This window comes from Tenrec ecaudatus, chromosome 16, assembly GCF_050624435.1.
Source record: "Tenrec ecaudatus isolate mTenEca1 chromosome 16, mTenEca1.hap1, whole genome shotgun sequence".
NCBI lineage: Eukaryota > Metazoa > Chordata > Mammalia > Afrosoricida > Tenrecidae > Tenrec > Tenrec ecaudatus.
Genome location: NC_134545.1, coordinates 50,120,242 through 50,139,837, shown reverse-complemented (window position 1 = coordinate 50,139,837; position 19,596 = coordinate 50,120,242). Strand labels below are relative to the sequence as shown.

The 19,596-nt window shown below is 45.6% G+C and overlaps 1 non-coding gene and 2 pseudogenes across 1 annotated transcript; all 3 read right to left on the bottom strand.

The window, feature by feature from the left end:
• Positions 1-1,784, bottom strand: part of LOC142429228 (sphingosine-1-phosphate lyase 1-like) — a 55,807-nt pseudogene extending 54,023 nt beyond the window's left edge.
• A 4,826-nt stretch (positions 1,785-6,610) lies between these two features.
• On the bottom strand, positions 6,611-6,739 carry LOC142429934 (U1 spliceosomal RNA; annotated as a pseudogene).
• A 7,416-nt stretch (positions 6,740-14,155) lies between these two features.
• Positions 14,156-14,314, bottom strand: LOC142430151 (U1 spliceosomal RNA). Its single transcript, XR_012780616.1, has one exon. It is a non-coding gene; the product is annotated as a U1 spliceosomal RNA (small nuclear RNA).
• Between the last annotated feature and the right edge of the window lie 5,282 nt (positions 14,315-19,596).

Below are 19,596 nucleotides of genomic sequence, written 5' to 3'. Positions count from 1 at the left end.
TCCCGAAATGTTCTAGACGTTCAGATAAGGAGGTGAAGGTAATGGTGGCTATCGCTTTAAGACACCACTATTCCAGTTAGCACTCTGAGGAAAAGCCATCATTGATCTGCTACAGGGAACTCACAGGCCTAAGAAGTGAAAAGCATTTCTCTGCATGTGGAGGCTTCCTGTGTAAATTCCCAAAATATACTGATCTACGAGGGGGCTGCAAAAACTTTGTGGAAAATGGAATTAAAAGGTGATGTACATTTTCCATGGACTTTATGGAAGCCCCTGCATATAAGAGGAAAAACAAACTGCCGATTATGACAAGTCATAAAGCATTAGCCCTGCAAGCTACCAAGAGTGCTGACCTGAGCGACGGAATCACAGGGGGGGCGGGGGGGAATGTGCTTTCTCCCAATTACCTATAGTCCTAACTTTCTAATATAAACAATGCCCTGGTACCAAGATTAAAAATTATCTAAGGTTGTTGATTACCTAGGAGTCTGTGGTTACCAGTAGACCTGGTAACCTGAACAGTTAACAGTTCAAAACCACCAGCCACTCTGTGGAGAAGATGGGGTTTCTACTCCCGTAAACAGTTACAGTATCAGACATACACAGGGGGTAGTTCTACCCTGTCCCATAGGATGTATATGAGTCAGCATCCACCTGATGGCAGTAGGTTAAACGAGTTTTTCTGGCTTATTATCTACTAGAAATTCATTACATTTGGGGCAAGAAACTCTGTTAGGGGACTTGTTCACTAGGATCCATGTTTAACTCAAGAATTTCCCTGTTTAACCTAAAACCATTTCAAACCTGAACGAATCACGACCCAGATTCCCTCTTTTACCCCTCTCCCGCAGACATACAGATCTTGCCATAAAGAAAATGTAAGAAATCCTCGCTGTTCATTTTCTTCATTCTCCCCATGATACCAACTCACTCTCGGGGATAGTTACAGGGAAGGTAGAAGACTGTTTTTAAAATCTCAGCTCTTGTACAAAAAGATTTCCGACTCAGAAGAGTGGCTCATGGAAAAAGAAATCCAAAACACTATAACCTTATCTTTTTTGTTATCACAAGCAGAATGCTAAGAGCCCTGGGGGCATAGCGGGTTATGAACTGGGCTGCTAACCACAAGGTCAGCAGTTCGAAACCACCAGTCACTCTGTAGGAAAAATACATGGGGTCCTCTACTCCCTTCAAGCCTCAGGAAGCCACAGGTGCAGTTCTGTCCTATCTATAGGCCCTCCATGAGCCAGAACTGATGCAGTGAGTATCTGAGTGACCTAGCTTCCCACGAGCCTCGCCCTACACAGCCCCTGTGGGATCTTCACTAGCTGAAGAGGGGCAACAAAATTCTCTTTAGTGCACATTGTGCTTGAGCAGATTTAAAAACAACAACGAGCACAGCAAGATCCCAGGGACCAAGGATCCTAGCATCCACCAGAGCAGCCAGCTTGGCCCAACCAAACCACGCATTCTGATTGGTGCCAGTCAAGCCCCATTGGGTAAGCGCTGGGCACAAGCAGCACTGGGACAGGTGCTCCTTCGCCTCTAGGCAGGAGAGGTGCTCCCTCTGCCTTGCACAAAGTCAAACTCTAGGTGATTAGTCAACCCGAATTAAGAGGCTGGGGGCTCTGCTTCCCCAACACAAAGCATCAGAGGTGAAGTCTGCCCTCTCAGATCACCCAGACTAAAATAAATCTTAGAGCCAAGAGCCCAGCAACCAGGTGGGTGTCTGGAAAACTCACCAAAGTCAGCAGGCCCCAGCTAGGCATCTTCCTCTTCTGGCCTTGCCTCTTTAAAAGGGACCTAGGTTTGTGCACTACTAAAGCTTTAAACTCTCCCTTCAGCCCTCCCAGAGATCAGGTTCACTCCATTATTTGGCAACCCAGCGAATCAGGATGTGGCTGGAGCTGAACTTCCCGCCCACAGACCAAAGGTATCCAGACTGAGGATCCCACAAAGCTTCCCACCCAGGTAAATACCCAGAAATGCCCAGGATGCCTGAGTCTGGCCCATTAGACCTAAAGACTCCCTGAGACCTGGCACTGGGGCAGCCGCACTCCCAGGGACTGGTCTCCACTGGAGTCCCTTTAGAAATAAACGGACCCTGAGGGGGTTATCTATCCTGGGTTCCCTGTGTTTCTGGCTCTTATCTGTAGCAGTGTGCATGTTCTGTTCTAATCTGATTTGTAAGGTAGAATTGAAGTCATGATAGTGGTGGTGGTGGGGAGGGTGGGAAGGGTTGAGGAAGCATTAAAGAACTAAAAGAAAGTTGTGTGTTTCGTAGGTGCTGTACTGCACCCTGACTGGCTCATCTCGTCCTTGTGACCCTTCTGTGAGGGGATGTACAATTCTCTATAGTTGGGTTTGAGGTCTCCACTCCTCACGCCCGCCAACCCCCATTTCACATTGGTATGATTTTGTTCTGGGTCTTATATGTCTGATACCTTATCCCATTGACACCTCATGATCACACCGGCTGGTGTGCTTCTTCCATGTGGGCTTTGCTGCTTCTGAGCTAGATGACCACTTGTTTCTCTTCAAGCCCTTAAGACCCCATAAGCTATATCTTTTGATAGCTGGCCACCATCAGCTTTCTTTCAGGGACAACAATGACAATAGAGACACCAGGAAGATGAGGAAAAGGTGGAGGTTAAAAGGGGAAATCAATCACAAGGATCAACTTATAATCCCCTCCCAGGGGGATGAGCAACAGAAAAGTGGGTGAAGGGTGACAGAGGATAAGGTGAGAATAATAATCTGTAACTTATGACGAGTTCATGAGGGGGGTGGACGGAAGAAGGGAGAAAAATGAGGAGCTGAAACCAGGGGCTCAAGTAAAAAGAAAATGCTTTGAAAATGATGATGGTAATGGATGTACAAATGTGCTCGGCACAGTGGATGACTGCATGGATTGTGAAACGTGATGCAAGAGGCCCCAATAAAAGTATTTAATAATAAAACAAGAGAAGGAAAGAAGCTGAGCTCGCAGTCGATCTCCTCCCTCCCACCCTGTGCCAGGGAAGAGTCAGCAAGCCCAGCCGCCCTGCGCCCGCTCCCACCCTGCAGGCAGTGCAGCCGCTCCCACTCCTGCTCCAGCTCCCCAGCCACCTGGGCGCTTGCGGAGGCGCCGCCCACCCTGCACTCGAAGCCCTCAGCCCACCTGGGCCCCGCGGCTCCGCTAGCCCCGATCCCGCCCACACCCTCCCCTGCACCTCCACCTGTGCGGGCCCGGACCCCACTCTCAGCCTGGCTGCCCCGCGTCCAGGACCCGCCCTACCGCCGCCAGGGTCCTCCCGAGCAGACCCTGCGCATGGCTGCCTCACCGTCCCTCCTCCCCGCTCCACACGCTGACAGGTCCTCCCGGGCCCGAACCCGAACCCGTCTCCTCCCGCCGCCCGGCCCGGACCCTACCCCCCAGCCCCGCCGCCGCCCCGGAGAAGGGGACCCCGCTTCCCGTTCCTCGTCTTGGGCACTCGCCCGCGCTGACCAGGCTCCACCCCGCGCTCTTCTTCCTCAGTGCGGGCCCTGGTCGGGCAGCGCGGCTCTCGGGCGCCCCCTGCCGCCGTCGTCGCCGCCTTCATCGCCTCAGCCGCCAAGATTGGAAAAACCAGGCCGCGCTGCTGGCCCCGCCCCACCGGAAGTGACTCCTGTGGCGTTCCCCCACCCCTCGCTGAGCCCACCACGTGGGCGGCGCGGGCCCCACTCAGAGTCCTCGACGTGCACACGGCCCGCCGCCTTCTGTGCACACGGCCCGCTGCGGGCCCAGGCGCCCTACCATGCTCCTTGCTGCGCACGCGACTCCCTGCCATGGCGGTGCGACCCAGGACCCTCTGCGAAGGTCACCCCGAAACCAGACCATACTCACTGCCCTGGAGTGGGTGTCGACCCCTAGCGACCCAGTAGGACGCGGTAGAAAGGCCCTTGTGAGTTTCCCACAGCCCAGTTTATCTCCCCCGCGGCTCACAAGGAGGCCATTATTTTCAAAATCTAACTTGCTGGCTGCAGTTTGGGGCCTGGAGCCCAGAGAAAGTCTGTCTGCAGAGCATTATGCAGTTCGTCCAACACAAGGACTCAAGATGGGTCTCTAAAGGAGGGCTTTGGGACTCTAGTGGTGACCCTGTGATTTCAACCATGTCTCTTTCATGGGTGGGAGACTTCATTTTTATAGTGAGATTATGGATTTCGAAAGAAAATTACATTAAAAAGCCCCTAGAAGAATGATGAGTCTCCCACCCCCAAATAGAGAGCAGAGATGAGGGACTTTGGGCCAAAATGCTACCAATACTAGTGTATTTTCCCAAGCAATGTTAGGAACCTGTAATGTTCAGGTGACACTGCCTAAGAGGCTCACCGAGACGACTCTTGATTTCTACAAAAAATGAATCTCCAGTACGTTTTCCAAGACTAGTCCATGGTGCCATTATGCTAATTTAGTAGACATGGAAAACTATACAAGAAATGGAATAATTTTGATGATGGAAAAGGTGGGTTTTTAGAAAGTAGCAAACAACAAATTAGAATATTGTTATCTGGGTGTAGTATTCTTTCATAGAATTTTTTGATAACACCTGTCTGGGTAATTTAGAGAAACAAATCAACAGAAACTCATGTATATGAGAGTTATATATAAAGGTTAATGGCACATTAAGAAAACAACCCACCTCAGGGCTTTCCAAGCCCACAAGTCCATCATTAACCCATAAGTCTAAAATCAATCCACAAAGTCCTCCTCCATCTCACAAAACACACACTATGATGCCTACTGCAGGAGGAAATCTGAATCAGTGAACGTGTAAGCATCTCAGCGCTGGCAGGGATTCTACACAGCTGATCCAGCACCCATGGCGGCATTAGGGTAGGTCCATGTGGCTCCTCCTCAGAGATGTCTTGCAGGAAGCAAGATACCTGAGAATCAGAAAGGTGAGGCTCATCAAGCCATTTATCTCTCCGACCTTCAAATAACCCCACGTGTTTTTCAGCCAGGTTTGCACAACAAACTTTATATCACACCTACTTGGAACCTTGAAATCTGAACAAAAATGTCCCTAACGATGCTACGCAACTCCATCCCCTTACAAAACGTTGTCACGACACTAATTTAGGGCATCGTGAGCTCTACATCATTCTCAGCTTTTGCTTTTAAGATAAATCCCTTCTTATCACACCCTTTCCCACTTCTGAGTTTCCAACCCAGAAGAGTCCTGAGGGAGTCCAGTAGTTTTTTTTCTTAGCTTCATCACCAAACCCCAACCCTTCAGAAATCCCAGACCTCTTTGCCAAGCAGAGCACTCACCCATGCCTCCATACCATACCTTTGCCTGACTTACTGCTTTTCCCTCTAAAAACAAACAATCTCTGTGTTTAAGAGTCAGCCAATGAGCTGTCAATACCCACTCATCAGGAGTTACTTTGGGCTTCCAAGCAGGCTGTCCTATCTTCACCTCCCCCTGGGCTTAGCCTGGGTTCTCTAGAGAAGGAAAATCAGTAAGCTTTTATATATACATAAACATTTATATCAAGAAAACAGCACATAGTTGTAGCTATGGGCATATTGAGTCCCAGCAGGTACCAAGTCTGTGGGTCATTTGTTAGGCTGAAGGATTTTCTCATAGCTGTGGGAGATGATGAAACCAAGCTCAATAGGAAGACAACAGGCACCCTTGGGAAAAGCCATGATAGGGGAAAATCACACGCTCCTACACAAGCATGTCCTGTATTTGCACTGAGGAGACCTGCTGGCATAGGGAGTTACACGTTGGCCTGCTAGCTGTAAGGGTAGCAGTTGGAACCCAGTAGCTGCTCTCTGAAAGAAAAATGAGACTTTCTGCTCCCATAAAGATTTCTAGCCTTGCAACCTCCTGGGGCAGCTCTACAGGGTCCCAATGAGTCAGAACCAACTCATGACAGTGAGTAGTTTGGTGTGTTGTCCTGAGACTATCCTGTAAATACCTGGACAGTACCATTATGTACCGTCTTCAACCAGGTGATCCCCACATTTACCCACTCCTCCCCACTCAACCCTTGCTTTCAGATATCCTGATTTTAAGGTGTCAATTGTCTTTCAGCCAACCATAATATTGTCATTTTCGTTCCTGCTTTGACTTTAGACCAGGGTTGCTCTGAGGAAGGACTACCATTACTCTGTGCATTTGGACATTTCCTCCTGTCTGAATTCTCTCTGGACTTTCAATACATCTCTCTGACTGTGTTTTTTACAGAGCCTGCATTTTCATTTCAGGACAATCCTCTTCCGATCCCTGATGTATTTTGTACTGAGAGGGAGTGTGGAACCGGAACGTCAGGGGTCCTGAAGTCTCTCAGCACAGTCAAACAGCCACAAGAGTCACAGAATGGCCAGAGCAGATCTTGGTTGTCACCTGGGTTCTCAAGGGAACTTCCAGGAGCTAGTTCCCTCTCTGAGATTCTGCATAAGAAGTACAATCAGCTTAAACTGTTGAAGGGCTGTCCATGTAACAAAGAGCCTTGGTGGAGCCATGGTTAAGCACTGGACAGGTGTCTGAGGTGCATCCCTTATTTGAATAACCTTTTACGTGAAAGTTTTGTTTGTTTGTTTTTCTTTCTTTCTTGTTTTTTTTTTTTACAGGAGAGAGCCAGAACACAGTCATTTCCCCATATTTGGGGAAATCGCAGGGGTCAGCACATCCGGAGTGCAATCGATAAGCCTCGCCCTGGGAAAACCACCTTCCTGAGAATGGTATCTCCCCTGCCAGGTAAGCATTCAGTGAAAGTTTTAAAGATCCAAGTGAGTCATTTTAAAAGGTGAGGTGACATCCACTGTGTTCACCACGCTTAGATTTTACACCCAGTCTTCAGGGATATTCCAGGAGAGGTTAGGATGGAGAAGGGCAGTGTGAGAGGGACAACTTAGGATGCCTTCAGAGTAAGAGTTCAAACTCATCCATTATTAAGTTTGATCCATGTAAATGAGCCCCTTCCACTGTGCCCAATCCGTCTTTTAATGCCTGAGTACAGGCCATTGATATTCAAGGTTATTATCTCCATCTGCAGACTCTGTGATGTCATCTTATACCTTTTGTGTTGGGTGTTTTCCAACTTTCCTTTATCATTAGTGTGTTGTGTGTGCGCGCGCGTGCGAGTGCGTGTGTGTGTGTGTGTGTGTGTGTGTGTGTCTGTGTAGCATTCTTGACTTCTTTCCATCCTTAAGCCAATGCGACCCTGGGGTCTGTTTTCTCTTTGCTGCCCTCTGGGTGAGGTTGTTGTATGTGGCGGTCTCTTATTTATGCTTGGTGAGTGTTGTTCTTTTGCCCATACTGGGTCAGCAAGGGAGGGTTTCTTCTAACCCAGCCTATTCTTTGAGTTTTTCCTTGTCTGGGAAGATTCTTACTTTTCCATATATCTTGATCGATAATTTGGCTGGGCAGAGGATTCTTGGGTTTGCATTATTTTCCTTCAATTGTTGAAATATGTTACTCTCTCCTCTTCTTCATATTTTCTGATGATAGGTCTGAGCATATTCTTATTTGGGAACCTTTATATGTGATTGCTTGTTTTTCCCTAGGTGCTCTCATGAATTTCTCCTTTTCCTCAAAGTTGGATAATTTAACTATTGTGTACCTTGGTGACCTCTTCTTGGGATCCAGTATAGCTGGTGTTCTTTTAGCCTCCTGAATGGTTGCCTGGTTTTCATTCATTAAGCTGAGGAAGTTTTCCTCCAAGATTTCTCTCACTATTGTTACAGATGACTTCTTTGTTGTGTTTTCCACAGGTAAGCCAATAATTCTAATGTTGTTCCACTTCATAGCATCAGACATAGCTCTTAAGTTTTCTTCGGCTTCTCTGATGATGTTATTAGATTTTTGTTCACGTTTGTTAAAGTCTGCTTGACTGTCCTCCAAGTCATGGATGCAGTTCTCTAATTCCTCCAGTAGATTCTCGATGTCTGTGATTCTTTTACTTGTTTTTGTTTCCTTGTCCCTAAGCTCCTAGATTTCCCTTTGGTTTATGACTTTTATCTCCTGTATCATTTCATCCTTTCTCTGTATTGTTTTCCACATATTCTGTATGACTTCAAGCAGCATTCTGAAAATTTCTTTTTGTGGCCGTTCAATGTCTGCTTCTTATATGCATGTCATTGTGTTTGGGGCATCTTCTGCCATTGCTTTTTGTGTCTCCTGTTATTTCTTTGAGGTCATTGGGGCTGCTGGCTGTTTGCATAGCGTTGTTTTAGAGGACCCAGGTGCCATTTTCCAGGGAGTCAAAGAGCACTGGCTCTCTCTGGGAGACTTACAGGAATGCTTCTTCGAACTGCCTACAGCTAATTTCACTATGGAATTAACCTACTACTTTATCCTCCTGTGGCCTCCCTCTCAGGAGAGTGCCCCAGAAGGCTGGTGTGTTGCCTGCTTTGGTGTTTCAGAGGTTGGGCAGAGGTTCCTGCAGCAGCTTGGAATGTTGAAGAGTGTTGGCCCAGCTGCTTTATGCCCCCAGGTACACAGGCAGGCATTCCCTGGTAAGAAGTTGAGCAGATTTTCCTCTGGTGTAGGTCAGCAGGACTTTCCCCAGTCTTGGGCTAGCTACACAGGGTGGAGCTCAAGTAGCTGGGTGTGGCGCAGGTGTAAATGTCCTAGGTTAAGGGGAGTGGTCTGGAGGTCAGCAGTGGCATGTGAGAGAACAGGAAAGAGACAAAGAAGAGGAAAAAATTTAAAGTATGTCTGCTTAGACTGTGTAGGGATATAGAAAAGAGAGGGAAACAAAAGAAACAATGTAGTTGAGTCCCTGCCAGTGGAGCTGGAAGGGTTCTGTCCCTGCCCTGAGGCAGCTGGTGTTAAACGGTGGCTGTGTTGAGAATAAGCCCCTTTTCGGGCTCCAGCAGAGACAGTGGTGGGGCCAAGGTCAAGCCCCATCAGACTTCCACTGAGGTAAGCCAAAAGCCCCCAGCCCCTCAAAACCCTGTGGGTTTGTGCCTACTTGTCTTTATGATACTCCTTTTGCATTCCAGCTGCATTGAATTTCCCTCTAAACAATACTCCTGGGCTGAATTCTGCGGATTCCCTCTGGTATGTGTCACTCTGTCGCCATCTTCCCAGAAGTCTCCAACATTTGAGTCTTAGAAGCTGTTTTTGTTTATTCTTATTTGAAATGGTGAATGTAATGGATGTTAAATTGTAATTCAGGGAAAACACCTCTTGAATTTCCCGGAGGCAAGAGCCAAGCTACTTAGACAAAAAGACTGACTGAAGTCCAGGGGCCTGGTTTGATCCCGTCAATGGGTCCTAGGCCATATTGCATGTGATTGGGATAGTCTAGATATGAAAATGATTTTGAACTTTAAAAAAGAATTGTTTATGACCTGGCTGACCTAGGATCATATTGATTTATCCTGTTTACAGTTAATGATACAATATTGGAAAATTTTAAAAAAGAACTTGCAACCCAACTGCCTTCTGCCATTACAAATGAATTTTGTCAAAAGGGACATGAGGAGTTGCCTGGAGAATTGTTTTTTTTGTTGGAGGACAAGTTGGAATCTTGGAAAATGTCATTCCCACATATGCCTTGAGTGCCAGTACATCTGCATTTGAGAAGACATGCAACTAGGACTGTTGGGAGCCTGAAAGGAGAAATCTAAATAAATAAATAGGTAGATAGATAGATAGATAGATAGATAGATAGATAGATAGATAGATAGATAAAGAAAGAAAGCTTTGGGTTTTTGAATCTTGAGCGAGTGCTTTGCTTGTGGATGTACCTAGGCTGTACCCATGAAAGACTTCTCGCCTTCTAGGAATTAAGTTAAACAACCTGTAAACTGCCCGAAATGCTCACAAAGCGACCACCTATATCTACTTGTTGAGTGGAATTGGAGGAAATGGAGAGACAAGTTGAGTCAGGCCACTGACACATGTGAACCTGGTTCACAGAGATTAGGGTGAGACAAGAATGGGCCCACTGGTCTGAAGTTTAAAGAGTGGCATTGAACCTGAGCATGGCCTAGCCCAAGGGTGGGCTAAGGTTGTTGAGAATTTGTCAAGGGGGCTGGTGTTCTGAAGTGGGAGTGATGTGGGGAACTCCTGAACTTGCTATGTACCCAGTGACCTAGTTTGAAATGGCTAGGACTGGGTTGACCTGATAAAGAGGAAGATGTTTGACCCTGTGGGATGGTGCACATTGTTTGTTGACTTGAATGGCTTACTCTAGATTTGACTGCTTATGGATGCAGACACACAGATTTCAACTGATTGAGGATTCTTCACATAAAGCACACGTTTGTCTCCTCAGAGCACTGGACTGATAAGGCATTTTAGAAACCGGATACCCCAAATGGGGGAGATACAGGCATGATGTGGCTGGCTTATAAACTTTGAGTGTGAGAAGATGTTGATAGGCTTATAGAATTAATATGTAGGTGTTCACAAAACTTCTATTGTTAGGCATTGAATATTTTAGCTATGTTGTAGAATAAGATTCAAATGAGCTTGATACCTTTTGGTTGCACATGTTTTAGTTGTATTCTGTTAGGCACGACCATGATTTTATTTGCTGGATGATTGTGTGTAGTAAAGAGGTGTAAAGGTGTCAAGTTGATGGGTTGTTTGTAGTAGTGAGATCTTATGTCAGCTTGCACTTGTACATAGTTGTGACAGGTTGTGTAGTCCAACCTGTCAATAGGGTCACAGCCTGACAATCCTTGCTGGGACGGGTGTGGCCATTTTGTAATAGAAACTGGGAGCATCCTTTGCCTTCATCCTTGCTGGGCCTCTGCCTCCAGGGGTGGCTCCAGGGGGGCTGCCAAACTCTAAGAACTGTTGGCACCCTTCCAGGTTTCCAGTATCCTTTGGATCCATGTAACTCTGACCCACCAACCTGTGAGCTCCCCGCTTCCTGCTTCACCCTCAGCACATCGGACCGTACCTGTGTGAGTCTGAAGAGGGCCCCAGCTACATCGGACCTATGGACTGACTTGTACTGGGATGGGAGGTGCCCTCTTGATGTAAAGTTGCTCCTTCATATAAAGTTCTTTCTTGAATATAGATGAGTATCGCTGGCTTGTTTTTATAGACGACCCAGCCAACACTTGTTCTCTGCCCCTTGGTGATTCTAGGAACTACATACTCTTAAAAAGGCTTTCCTTCTCTCTTGCCCTTTGTGTTCATCCAAGCTGGGACTCTGCCTATAGGTGTGGCTTCATGTGCCCCCCCCACCTCCCCATGCCCTGAAAACTGTAAGCACCCTTCTATGTTTCCATCAAACTTGGATTCACACAACTCTGCACCCACCAGCTTGTGAGTTCTTTGGTTCCTGCTTTACCCTTCTACATCATCATACTGAAACTATGCGAGTCTGAAGAAGGCTGCAGATACCATCGAACCTATGGACTTGAGTTGGACTGTGATGGGGTGCAAAAATGTGTTAATCTGCCCCAATATTGTCAGCAGCCTTTCATAGAGAAAAATAAAATTGAGCTTGAAAGGCTAAATGAAGTTTGTCACACATAAAACTGCTTTTAATCTCGCCCTTCTGTTTCAATAATTGAGATTTTAAGACACTGATAGCAATCTCAGACCATTTGGTTGATTTTAAATAGACCAGATCAACAGTCAAGAGAACTAGGAAGATGGCGTCCAGGTAGAATCACCCGCCTGGCACCTCCTGTTATTAAACCAGAAAATTAAGAGGTAAGCAGGCCAATACTGGGATGCTTGGTCTCATTATTCCCTTGTGACCCTTCTGTGATGAAATGTCCAATTATCTACAGATGGGCTTTGGGTCTCCACCCTGGCCCCCATCATTGGCATCAATATATTTGTTTGTTTTGCCATTATGGAAGTTAATATGGTGATACCTAAAACAAATGGAAATTGAGCAACCATATGACCCAGTAATACCCGGAAGAAGTAAGTAACAGTTCACAACCAGACATCGGTGCTCCAATGTTCAATGCAGCGCAGTTCACAATCTCAAAAGAATGGGAAAAAGTCTGAATTTCCATCAACTGACAAAGGATTAAAAAACTCTGGTGCATACATATAATGCAGTCCTGTGCATCTCTAAAAAGTAGTGAAGATTGCATGAAGCACATCGCCTCATGGGAAGAGTTGGAGGAAATAATGCTAAGGGAAGTAGGTCAATCACAAAAGGACAAGTACATTAGCCCATTGAGGTAAGCTTAGAAAGCACAAGGGGCAGAGGGGAAACGCCACCAAGTGCATAAATCTCTAGGGTGAGGTCCAGGCACTCTAGCAGGGGTCGGACCCAATCCAGGGATGCATGTGGCAGCCAACTAAAAAGGAGGGAAAACAGGGGGTGGGGAGAGGACATAGATAGTGGGGGAACAAGTCACTACCCCATGCAGGGGAGGGAATTTTTCATGTCTCCACAGGAAAGCAAGAACGGGACCAGACTCTCTGGACAGGAGCAGGAAAGCAAGGGCTGAACACCCCCCACCGGAAGCAAGCCAGAACAAAAGGTGCAAGATAAGACAACCAACACCAGCAAGTGAGACCAGATGTGCCCAGTACAAAGGAAGCTGCAAGAAGTCGACAAACAATTCTCTGAGTGGCCAACTCCCATCTGCTAATTGCCCCACCTGCTGGAAATTCCTCACCACCCCTTAAAGACCCATGTCCCGTGGCTGGCCGTGACTTCCCTGGGCTACTTGCTAGCCCACAGAACCTCGTCCGGGAGCTTCCCTCTAATACAGCTACTGCTGTTTCTGCTCTCTCTTGTCCTGTCAGCTATCTGTGTCCATCTCCTTGTGCCTCAGTTTCCTTTACACAGACCACAATCTGGGGTGCCAAGTCTCTAGGGCAGTGGTTCTCAACCTTCCTAATGCCGCAAACTTTTACTACAATTCCTCATGTTGTGGTGACCCCTCAACCATTAAACTATTTTTTGTTGCTACTTCATCACTGTAATTTTGCTACTGTCATGAACCGGGCGACCCCTGTGAAAGGGTCATTCAACCCCCAAAGGAGTCGCGACCCACAGGTTGAGAACCGCTGCTCTAAGGCAACATATAGGTATGAAAATGTGAACTAACAGAAAGGCCTGCTGGGCTGGCCCCAGTCCCAGCTACATGAATCCCATTCCCAGAAGAATGAACTACAGAGGAGGGCACTGAGGATACAGCCTGGGGAGAGTGGGCAACCTGGCCCACCATACTTCCAGGATAACATTCCTGCTCAAAGCAGCCAATGCACAGAGAGGACGGTGGTGCTGGCCCTACCATGAGCCCCACAGGTCTACAGGGGACAGCACTGGAGACACAGAGTGGGAATTGTGCCCGGTCTGACTCCCACCTCCTCCGCCACTGGAGCAAAACATGAAGGGAGTGCAGCAGAACAGAAAGGGGAGCAAAAAGATGAAGTACCCAAGTAATCCTGGAAATAGGCCTTGGAATCAGTGGGCAGGTTGTGGCTGATTGGGAGACATTCAGAAGGGTCAGCAGAAAGGCCTGAAACTACTGATAGGACTGGGGGGTTTTTTGATGGTAAGGGGGGGGGGCTCTTTTTCTTTTTTCTTTTCTTTTCCTTTTTCTCATGTCTATCCACATAGGACAGGCAGGATAAGATCCGGAGGAGAAAACAATTGAGCTGACTGTTCTGGGGGGACATGGGAAAGGAGGAGGTGGGAGAAAGTGAGGGGGAGCCAACTAACCTAGGGACAAGAGGACAATAAGAGACCTAAAATTGATGGTGAGGAGGACATAGAATGCCTGATGGGGTGGCTCAAGCGCAATTAGCTGAGAGAAAGTACTGAGAGTCGAATGAATGTCGAACATTATAGTGGGACAGGAGGAAAGAAAACAGAAATAGAGGGAAGAACTAAGAGGCAAAGGACATTTATGGAGGTATAAATGTAGGCATGCACATATGTAAATAAATATATATCATGATGGGAATATAGGTCTATGTACATATATTTAAATGTTAAGTTTTAAGGTAGCAGACGGGCATTGGGCCTCTACTCAAGTCCTCCCTCTCTCAGTGCAAGAACACTTTGTTCTAATGATCCAACATTTTGTGATGCTCACCTTCCGGACACAATTGCTGAAGTGATTTATTTTATTAAAGATCATTTTATTGAGGGCTCTTAAACAGTTCTTATAAAAATTCATACATCAATTGTATCAAGCATATTTGCACATATGTTGCGATCATTAATTTATTTTTTTCAGGGGAGAGCACGAACGCAGTCCCCCACTACCACAAATTATGCAGTTTCCCACATTTGGGGAAATGGCAGGGGTCAGCACATCTGAAGTACAATAGATAAGCCCTGCACTGGGAAAGCCACCTTCGTGATCATGGTATCTCCCCTGCCAGGGAAGTATGTCATCGTTATTTTTTAAACATTTATTTTCTATTTCAGCCCTGGTATCCGCCCATGTTTTTTCCCTCCCTCCCTGCTCCCACCCTTGGGGCCCCTGATAAAATGTAAATTATTCTTTTCATGGCTTACACTGACCACTGTCTCTCTTACCCCATGGTTTCTGTTGTTCATCCCCCACGGGGTGGTGGGGTGGTGGTGGAGGTGGTGTGGGTGGTTCTATGTCCATCACTGCGATCGACAAGCCTTCCTCCCTTCCTCTGTCCCGCTTACCTCTACCCTCCTGGTATCGTTACTCCTATTTCTGTCCCTGAGGGGTTTATCTTTCCTGAATTCTGTGTCCTGAGCTCTTATCTGTACCAGTGTACAGGCTCGTCTAGCCCGAATTGGAAGGCAGGACTGGGGTCATGATATTGGAGGGTGAGGCAGTCGCAAGGAAACAGAGCAATATTGTGTGTTTCATTGGTGCTATACTGTGCCCTTGTTGGCTAATCCCTTCCTGTGACCTTTCTGTGAGGGGATGTCCCATAGTCTACAGATGGGTTTCGGGGCTCTGCTCTGATCCCCCTTGTTCTCCACAATACAATTTTTCTTTGTTTGTTTGTTTTAGATTTTATGATGCCTGTTTCCTGATCCCATCAATACCTCATGATTTCACAGGCTGGTGTGCTTCTTCCATGTGGGCTTGTTGCTTCTGAGCTAGATGGCCGCTTGTTTAACTGCAAGCCTTTAAGACCCAAATGCCATATCTTTTGATAGCCGGGCACCAACAGCTTTCTTCACCACATTTGCTTTTGTATCCATTTTGTCTTCAGTGATCGTGCCAGGAGGGTGAGCATCGGAGAATGCCAGGCTGTTAGAACAAAGTGCTATTGCCTTGAGGGAGGGCTTGAGCAGAAGTCCAAAGTCAGTCCAGTACCTCAATGTCCTGCCATGTAAATACACGTGTATGGGCAAGTACCTCTATTTTTATGAATTAATACATTTACATATGTATACGCCCATGTTTATAGCCTCGCTTCCTAGATTTTCCTCTGCATCCTTTTACCTTCCTCCTGTCTCACCATCACACTCATCCTTCTTCTGCCTCTTTGTAATTCCGCTCAGATAGATTACTGTTGCTCCAACACCCCCAGGATTCATCCATCCCCCTCCAGGTTCTACATCCTCCTCCTTGTTGATTTTAATTTCCTAATTGTTTTCCTGTCCGTGGAATTGTTTGCTCACTACTCCCTCTCCCTACATCCTTATCCCCCCAAGTCCCTCCGGAACCCTTGGTCTTGTTGCTTTCTCTCAGGATTGCTTCCCATGCCTATCTTGTATTTGTAGACTAATGGAGACAAAACAAAAAGAAAACAAAAGATTGACTACAATGAGAAAATAAATAAAATAACGAGCAAAAAACCCTGAGAAAGCATACAATATTCCAAGTCTGTCTGCCAACCTTTGTGACTATCTCCCCACTGGTCCTGGGGAGTTCTGAGAACTGCCACTCCTAGCCTGAAGTCTACCTTTGGGGCTCTGCGGGGGCTTTGTGGCTTGGCTTTGCTCCCATTGCTGATCTATTATGTTTCCTTCTTGGTTTGCCCCACTGTCGGGCATTCAGCCCACACCCGCTCCCTACCATGTTTTCCCAGTATTGTCATCTGTCGCAGCCTGCTCCAGTGAGGGGACCACACATCTCAAGCTGTCCTTCACTCTACAGTCCTCTCTGTGCTTTAGCAGCTCCGTGGAGGGATGTCAACCTCAGGCCTTGGTGGGCCGATAAGGGGCCTAGACCCTCACTCTCTCTTTTCCTTCTTGGTTTGCTTCCGTGTGGATGTGGTAGGCCAGCCCCTCTCCCCAACCTGCAGGTTTAGTGTCGTCCTCTGTAAGCACGTACATCTAGGGGAGGGGTCAGTTTGGCTGTGATCGGGGCCAGCCCTGTAGCCCACTCTGTTCACGAGTTGCTCCACGTGGCTACATTTCCCTCAAGGTTTGGCATGCAGTGCTGGGGTCAGCATGCACACTCCATATCTGTAGAGACATAAATACCATCCCCTTGGGTGGGTTAGTGTCCTGCTCCCTCAGTGCCTTCGTTTTTTTTAACCTCTTTCTCCATCCCCCTTTCCCCTTCTTTGTGTTGGAATGACATGTACATCCTTGGATGTGGCCTGTCCCCCACCTGACTGCCTGGATCTCAACCCATATAATGTGAAAGAAGTGGCTTTTCTTCTGTACCTATTATGCTGATTATACTTACCTCCGGGGACTCATGTTGTCCTCCTTTAGTGATTAGCTACCTTCACTTAGCATAATTTCCTCCAACTCTTCTTTTGAGACAATGTGCTTCACGAGATCTTCGGTGCTTTTTAGTTATGCGTAGTACTCCAGTGTGTGTATGAGTTTTCTAATCCACTCATCTATCAATGGAAATTTAGGTTGTTTCCAATTGTTTGTGATTGTGAATTGCACCACAGTAAACATTGGAGCCCAAACAACTGGTCCTGGTCTACTGCTTACCTCTTCTGCCTATATAAATGCTCAGTAGAGGATTTCTGGGTCATAGGTAGTTCAATTTCCATTTACTTTAAATATCGCCAGATGGCTTTCCCTAGTGACTGTACGTAGCTACACAACCACCAGCAGCGGAGGAGAGTTCCGGTTTCCACAGTCCCTCCAATATTTGTTGCTCTCTGATTTTCTGATTTGGGATAACCTGAAAGTTGTTAGTTGGTACTTTATAGTTGTTTAATTTGCATTTATCTGATGGCTAATTGTTGGGAGCATTTTCTCATATCTTTTATGGCCTTTCAGGTCTCTTTCCTAGTGAAACTTCTGCTCATATCTTTTGCCCACTTCCTCGGGGGGTAACTGGGTTCTTCTTTTTACAGGCTAGCAAGGTATTGTAGATTTTAGTATGAAGCCCTTTTTCCATTGTGTCATTGTTAAAGTCCTCTCCCAGTTTGTTGGTTCTTTTGTTACTCTCTTGGTGAAGTCATTTATCACACACATGTGCTTTATCCTTAGTATATCCCATTTGTTAGTTTTGGTTTTATCTGTGCGTGTACAGTTCCCTCTTATGTCAGCTTATGTCAGCAGTTCCCAACCTGTGGGTCACGGCCCCTTTAGGGGTCAAACGACCCTTTCACATTGGTCATCTAAGACTATCTGAAAACACCTATTTCCGATCGTCTTAGGAACCAAGACACCGCTCTATCAGTCTCCATGAGGATCCGCCCATATGCAAATATACCTACATATGAGTACCCGGCATGAAGACTGTTACACATGCTACATCATGCTTCAAGACTAAATTTAATTTATTTGTAATTAGAAATAAATATTTCATAATATATAATTACATATTGTTTTGTGATTAATCACTATACTTTAATGATCTTGAATTGTCTGGTGCAGGAGCATTTTTCTTTAATTGCTGTTTATACTCAAGTATAAGGCAACCTGAATATCCTCGGAGGCACCTAAGTTTACCACAAAAATCGCATAAAAATGTGCTGAAAAAATAGGCTTATACTTGAGTATATAGGTATGTTATTTTTATGTTTTTCTCCCCTGGGATCTTTTTTTTTTTTTTTTGGTAGTTTCTTTCTTCTTTTAAATTGTTGGTAGTTTCTTGATAGCCATAGGTATTTCTTCTTTTGCTGTGGGTCTGTTAAATTTCTTGACCTGTATCTCAGATCATCAATTTTCCAAGTATTTGTTTATGTCTTCCACATTTTTATATTCATTTAAATACAGGTTTTCATGATGCTTTGGATGTTCCTTTTAATTTTGTTGGGGTCCATTTTGATTTCCCCAGTTTCATTCCTCATGCTGTCTGATTCCTCATGCTGATATTTCATTCCTCATGCTGATATTTGCTCCTTCTTTTCCTTGCTTAGGTTTGCCAGCAGTCTGTCGATTCTGTTGTTCCTTTCAAAGAACCAGCTTTTTGCTGCATTGTTCTCCTGTTTTCCCACTCTTTTAACTCAGTAGTGGTTTTTATTATTTATTTTCTTTTACTATTGAATGGGTTCTTCTGTTGACTCTGTTCTAATTGGTGGAGGTTTTGTGATAGCCTATCAGTGATATGTCTCTCCTTTTTCATATATGCATTAATCACTATCCAACTTCCTGTGATACCTGTTTTCGCTGTATCCCATTGGTTTTGCTATGGTGCATTCTCATTCTTGTTACTTTCTAGTAACTTCCTAATTTCCTCTCTAATCTGTGCTAGTACCCATTCATGTCGCAGAAGATTTTTATTCATCCCCCATTTGTTTTCTCTTTTTTTCTGGCTGTCCTTTTGTTGATCTCCAACTTTATGGCATGGTGGTCTGAGGGACATCTTAGTGATCTCTATGTGTTTGAATCTACTCAGGCTTGAGTGGTGTCCCAGTGAGTGTTCTATTTTTGAAAATGAGTCATATTCACTGGACAGGAAAGTGATTTTTTTGCATTTGGATGGAGAGTTCTATAAATGTCTTTCAGCTCTAGTCACCTAATTGAAGTGTTTAGCTCTGAAGCCTCCTTGATTAGCTTCTTTCCAGTTATCTATCTTTCTCTAATAGTAGTGTATTTAAGTCACTTACTATGATTGTTGAGTCTGTGATTTTTCTTTTCATCTTCTGAGTAGTTTGAAGAATTTCATTAGGGTCTCTTGTTAGGTACATATATATTTACAATGTTACTGGTGCCTGGTCTCCTGATCCCTTGAGTATTATACAGTACTCATCCTTGTCTCTTGCTATGGTTTGAACATTGAGGTCACTTTTTTCAGAGATTAGCATTGCAACTCCTGCTTTTTTTAAGTTGATGTTTGCCTGATGTATTTTCCACCAGCCTTTTATTCTTAGTCTATTTTTGTCTGCGAGTTTAAGATGTGTTTCTTGCAGGCAACAGATTGATGGGTTTTGTTTTCTGAACCAGCCTGCTAAGCTTTGTCTTTTGTTGTTGTTGTTGACTGGGAAGAGGTATCAGAAGGTGCTCAAAAACATGCAACCAACTTGATGTAAAGGGGCATGGATGCAATAGGGACCCAAAGCTCATCTGAAAAGCAACTTGACAGTCCCTCTCAGAAGGGCCACATAGTACAGATGATAAATTCATGGTGTGATATGGCACTGATGAACCACATAAATATCTTCTAGCTCCTCAATTTTTCTCCCTTTCCTATTAAATTATTTATTTGTTTTACCTTATTAATCATGTTAGATTCGTGCATGCTCATTTGTATGCTTAAGATTGTTTGGTACATGAAAAGCAAGATAGATAACCCTTCAGAAACAGTTACTTGATTAAAGG